The sequence below is a fragment of the Podarcis muralis genome, chromosome 15, assembly GCF_964188315.1.
Source record: "Podarcis muralis chromosome 15, rPodMur119.hap1.1, whole genome shotgun sequence".
Lineage (NCBI taxonomy): Eukaryota > Metazoa > Chordata > Lepidosauria > Squamata > Lacertidae > Podarcis > Podarcis muralis.
This window is the reverse complement of record NC_135669.1, coordinates 19,589,955-19,596,308: the sequence shown is the minus strand read 5'-3', so window position 1 is coordinate 19,596,308 and position 6,354 is coordinate 19,589,955. Positions and strand designations below refer to the sequence as shown.

Genomic DNA, 6,354 nt, shown 5'->3' with positions numbered 1-6,354 from the left:
GACACTTTGGGCAGGGAGGAAGAGAAATATGCTCGCATGACTGTATGGGTTTGTGGGAGATTGGATCTTCATTTCCATAAACAGTAAGAAAGGTCACCCAGCCCCATCGCCACTGTTGCCTGCACAGCCATGTCCCAATTGAGAATATAGGTTGGGGAAAATAGGCAGAGATAGTGCTTCAAACTCAAGAGAGAATAAATGGTCAGACGAGGGCGAAAGAAGTCTGTTATGTAGGAAAGGCCTGCTCTTTTTGCAGCGCCAGATTAAACCCTGTGGAGGCTCCTAGGCAGTCAAAATCTCTGGGGGGTGGGGGGTGGAGTAGGGAGGCTCGCAAATCATCTCCTAATACTTTTTTTATTTTACCAATCAACAATTTTAATAAACCAATTTTATTACACAAAACAAACTGTATTTATTTTGATCTGTTATTGCAAGGGCCCTAAAAGGCATGGAGCCCATAGGCCAGTGCCTACTCTGCCAATTTGGTAATTCAGCTCTGTCTTGGGGGTGGGGCAGGTATTGTGTTTCTCTAAGCTTGGAGGCAGGTCGATGGAAGCCTTTGCACGTTCAGGCTCAGCATCCTGAATGACGAAATCTTTGCTGGGGGGGGGGCACTTGCAGTCTCCCACTTCCATCCTCAGTGAAGTTTTCCCTCAGAGGCCCTTTGCCGGTGAGATGCTTCCCCATGGCTTTGCCACAGATTTAGGGTTGCCATTTACTGAAGCAAGACAGGTTGATTTGAGAGTGCTGTCATTTCCCTTTGCCTGGGCATCTTCTGTGCCACCTGCAGATTAAAGATCAACAGAACCAAAGGTTATATGGGGGGGGGAGGAATAGAGAGGAATGAGCAGCTATCTCTGTGTGTTTCTCTGTGTGTGCAGGAACTGGGGGTGGAGGACAGATTGATGAGCAGGACTGCCTAGTAACATTCGCAGAGGAGGGAAGGGGGAAATTCTGTCCAAGGTTTTGTTCTTGAAAATTATTGGGGGGGGGGGCGCTGTGAGCAAAAGCTCTTCCATTTGCTATAGCTGGGAACCACAGGAAGAGAGAGGGCTCTTGTGCTTGGGGGTCCTGCTTGTAGGTTTCACACAAGCATCTGTTTGGCCACTGTTTGTGATAACAGGATGCTGGACTAGATGGGCCATTGGCCTGGTCCAGCACGCTCTTCTTGTGTTCTTATAAACAAATTGAGAGCTACTGAACACAGGAACATAGGAAGATTCCTTATGCCAAGTCAGAGCATGGGTCCTTTAGCTTAGGATATTCTACACTGACTGCCAGCAGCTTTCTGGGGTTTCAGGCAGGGGGCATTCCCAGCCCTATCAGAAGATGCTGGGGATTGAACCTGAGACCTTCTGCATGCCAAGCAGAGGCACTACCACTGAGCTACTTCCTTCACCCACTGATGTTTGGTCGGTTCTCGTTTTTTGTGGGTCTCTTTCTGCTCCTGCCAACCTAGCAGTTCGAAATCACGTCAAAGTGCAAGTAGATAAATAGGTACCGCTCCGGCGGGAAGGTAAATGGCGTTTCTGTGTGCTGCTCTGGTTCGCCAGAAGCGGCTTAGTCATGCTGGCCACATGACCTGGAAGCTGTACGCTGGCTCCCTCAGCCAATAAAGCGAGATGAGCGCCACAACCCCAGAGTCGGCCACAACTGGACCTAACGGTCAGGGGTCCCTTTACCTTTTTTTTACTTCATACGTGTATACGATGAAAGAGAAAGAAAGGAAAACTGTAAGGCACAACTTTTTAAATTTAAATAGTGTTTTAAGGAAAAAGATTATTTCTCTTTTTATATATTTATACAGTGAGTTGTTTTATACTGGGCATATTTGTATCATTTTGCTGGTATAGTAATTTCCCCTGCCTTTGGGTATAAAATGCAGCTATTAAATGATTGTGTTTTAAATTCTTCTGCATACTTACCCACGATCAAGTCCCATTGAAATCAGGGGGTCTTTACTTGTCAGTAAACATCCTCAGTAAATGTCCACAGGATCAGACTGTCAATGAGTGAAACGACACACATCTTGACTTCCAGTGTGCTGGAACTGATCTAGGGATTTTACAGGAGAGGAATCTTTTCATGGAACTCTGCAGCTCATATAGTGGTTCAAATACACACAACAGCTGTCCGGGATTCCATTCATTCATGCATTCATTCATAATTTTATTTGTATGCTGCTTTTCCACACACACACACACACACACACATGCTCAAAGCAAAAGAAAATGGAACACAAAAACAATGTCATAAGAATGTAACAAAAGAACAACACAATAGCAAATATAACAAAGTACCAAAAAAAAAGTTTTCAGTTCTATAAATACAGTTTAACAAAATTACATTAACAATATTACACCAATTATTGGAATAACACTTGTAGTTTAATGTTGAATTTTGGATATAATGGAGATGTAAAAGATTGGGATTATTATAAAAGATGCAGGAGGAAATGGTTAACAAAAGGACCCACAAAGGGGAGGAGGGAAGTATAGGAGATTCTTGGGAATTTTGTTTTTATGTTGGTTGTTGGATAATTGATTGTAAAATTGTAAAATCTGAAAAACTAAATAAATATTATTAAAAAACAATACCACACTTCTTGGCCGTAGCAAAAATAAACCAGGAACTTAACAGTTTCACTTGGGTTCTAGAAAAAGATCTCCCTTGATGCTGGCTACAGTCCCTCTCCTGCAGCAACTTACAAGAGTTTGGATTTGATATCCTGAGTTATCACTACCCTAAGGAGTCTCAAAGTGTCTAACAATCTCCTTTTCCCTTCCTCCCCCACAACAAACACTCTGTGAGGTGAGTGGGGCTGAGAGACTTCAGAGAAGTGTAACTAGCCCAAGGTCACCCAGCAGCCGCATGTGGAGGTGCAGGGAATCGAACCCAGTTCACCAGATTACGAGTCCACTGCTCTTAACCACTACACCACGCTGGCTTTCGAAACAGGTGGGGTTTCTGAAAACACCTTTCCCATTAGGTTGCTGCTTCTCTACTTTACCTGGTGATGTCGGGGATCAAACTTGGGACCTTGGGCATGCAAAGCAGACACACTGAGCTCTAGCCTCTTCCCCTGACCCATTACTGTATGGGTGAGATGAAACGTCCATCCAATTCCTTCTCCACCTGCAGCCTTTAATAGGTGCAATGCAGGAAGGTCTTGGGCATTTTCTTCTGCCGGGTGCATGGCTTAGTTCCTAAATCACAAGCTCTGGCCCAGAGAGGTCAAATGCCACAGCTAACCATGTGGCTTCCATCCACTGTCATGTCTGTCTCAGCATTCAACTCCATGCCTCCCACAGCAAGCAGCCCGTGGAGGCAGATGGCACAAGACTGTCCAGACTTGGCTTCCGTGCTGCTCCCAACACCTCCCGTGTTGCTGGTGTCAACTGCTCCAACAGCCCTTTGCGGCGGATGTATCAGATCGCAGTGGGAACAGAACGTGCCCTGCCTAGCTGAGCTGCCAGTGTCATCTGCTGCTTCAGAATTTGCAATCTGTTCTGGAATTTCTCGGCTCAACAATCAGACTCCAAGATGGCAACATAAGACGGGTCCTGCTGGTTCTGACCAAGACTCCTTCTAGACAACTTCGTAAGGGCTGTACTGGGGCAGGGGTGGTGGGACTGGTTTGATTTTTAATTGTTCTTAGCCACTTTCTCTCATGGGTAGGTATTCTACCAATTTTGACATTTCATTCAGTCCTTGTGTCTTCATCAACCATTCTTTCAATAAAGGAACTGATGGATCCCTCTGTGATTGGATAAATAAGCCTGCAATCCTAACCCCACTTACGTGGGAGTAAACCCCACTGAATTCAATAGGACTTACTTCCGAGCAGAAATGGTTAGGATTGCAGTATAAAATCATGGTGGCTATTTGGAAGTTCCAAATTTGTTCTCCCCCCCCCCCCCCCCTTGACCCACAGTATCCAAATATTTATTTTATTTACAAATTTATTAGAAAACACTCCTGTACAGTGGTACCTCGGGTTGCAGATGCTTCAGGTTACAGACACCACTAACCCAGAAATAGTACCTTGGGTTAAGAACTTTGCTTCAGGATGAGAACAGAAATTGTGCAGCGGCGGCCCCATTAGCTAAAGTGGTGCTTCAGGTTAAGAACAGTTTCAGGTTAAGAACGAACCTCCAGAACGAATTCAGTTCTTAACCAGAGATAGCACTGTACTGCTTTTCACATGGCGTCCAACATCATTAGAACAATGTTACAACAAAACAAATCAAAATATACCAGGAAAGAAAGCAACGTAAAATAAGCACAGCGTGCAGAGAGCAAAAATGAGTCAGCAATCAGCAACCCACAAATGTCTGGGTGAGCAGAAATGTTTCTAATTGCTGGCAGAAATACATCACTGAGGGGGCCTGCTAGATCTCTGAGCGAGACTTTTCCATAATACAAGGTGCCACTGCAAAGAAAACCCTGCAAAGAAAGCACATCAACAATAGACCCGGGGGAACAAAATAATCCCATGGCATCACTAAATGTATGTGCAAGTTTACATCAACCCCCCAATAATTTTGTCTCAGCAAATCCACCAGGCATGCAAGAATTCATTGCTGGGCACAATTCCAGCATCTATTGTTTCTATCTGAATATGTCAGACGGTAATGTTTCAGACAACACTGATGATACACTATCTCATAATGGTCCTCCTGAACGTTAACGCAATGGGAATTTGCAGGTGGGTGCAGTTTACCTTGCACAGCCTATAGTAATTGGCATCCTCAACATTTCCCCATCTTTCCTTAAATGAGCTTAGCTTTGTATATTCACGAGACAGCAACAACTGGTAGATTTGAGGCTGTGGACCCTTCTGAGAATCCCTTTCATGAATAATGGATTCAAATGGTGTCGGAGTAGCTGCTGTCGTTCCCTTGTTAAGATTTTGCAAGACAAATCTCCTCCATGGTACCATTTGAAGTGCATTATTATTGAGTTTCCTTGATATCCCTGCTTCGGCTAAGAAGCTTCTGCCTTGCACAACTCTACTTGAATATTAGATGCAGGCAGAGATGCTTTAGAAAAAAAACAAAAAACATGAACAGGCCAAGAGGGAGTTTGGCAGACAAAGTGAAGACAACTTTAAATGCCGTTAAGGGAAGACGGAGGGGAGAGAGATACAGAGTGTGAGAGAGGCAGAGTTATTTCCCTCTTCTATCTCTACTTCATATTAATCCAAGCCTGAGGTCAGGCAAGGTTTCTTGGCTGTCCTCTACTTGACCCCCCAATATATATATATATATATATGAGACAACATGAACTTATTGCTGGGATTTCTGAATATACTTTTAAAAAAATGTTGTTGAAGACAGATGTGCCTCTGTCATGTTTGTGTGTGTGTGCAGTACATAAGAGTGCTACGTAAGTTCTGGATTCTGCATAACTTGAGCACTGTAGTCCATTCACTGGTAACCTGAGCCTCTAGACTGGATTACTACAATTTGCAGACCCTCCAAGTGTCCCTCTTTTCCAGGGACAGTCCCAGATTTACAGAAGCTGTCCCGGTTTCTGATTTGATCTCAGAATGCCCCGCTTTTCTTTAGGACATTCCTATTTTCATCAGATAAATGTTGGAGTGTATGGTAGGATGAAGGGTATGGAGGTATGCGACCCCTGAGCCAAGGAGATAAGTAACTGTACAACCTTTAGAAGACCTGTATAGGGAAGTTTTTAAATGTTTAATAAAACATCTGGCTGGGGCAACCCAGTCAGATGGGCGAGGTATAAAAATAAAGTTGTTGTTGTTGTTGTTGTTGTTGTTGTTGTTGTTGTTGTTGTTGTTGTTGTTGTTGACAGTATGCTTCCAGTTCACCTAGCACTGTCCCCACAATGGGAGGAATTCCAGAAAGCTGTTGCATGGTTTATTTTCAATCTCCTCTTACAAATGTCTCTTGTTACATAAAGATTTGCAGGCTTAACAGGTTGTCCAGAAAGAAAGCTGTGGTGTCCTTGGGTCAAAAGCTATTTTCATGGACAAGAAACACACATCAATCAAGGAGTACAGGTGGCCTCCATCCTTTCCCCGAGTTCGAATTCCACAGCAGCAAGATTGGCAAAGGTTCCCTCTAGGCATCTCCCTGTTCTCCAATCAAGACTAATAGAAGTGAAGTCTTGGAGGCCATTAAGTTGCTACCCCAAATGAGCTGTACCAGGCCTGCAATTTAGATCATTACAGATTTCCCAGCTGCCCTTCACTAAGACAGAGAGCACTCAGTTTACTTGAGTCTCCCCTGTGTTGCAAGCAAATGTTGTATGAGTTGTATTCCATTACAAAGCTGGTAACGCATCGTCCTGTGAATGACATCACCTGATTATTTGCTCAAAATG

At 44.0% G+C, this 6,354-nt stretch overlaps 1 long non-coding RNA gene across 1 annotated transcript; it reads right to left on the bottom strand.

Annotated features, from left to right (window-relative positions):
* Positions 1–425: 425 nt before the first annotated feature.
* On the bottom strand, positions 426–3,391 carry LOC114585951 (uncharacterized). The gene is made up of 3 exons (XR_003704018.2): positions 3,011–3,391; positions 1,926–2,055; positions 426–784 (listed from the first exon to the last, which is right to left on the bottom strand). It is a non-coding gene; the product is annotated as an uncharacterized LOC114585951 (long non-coding RNA).
* Between the last annotated feature and the right edge of the window lie 2,963 nt (positions 3,392–6,354).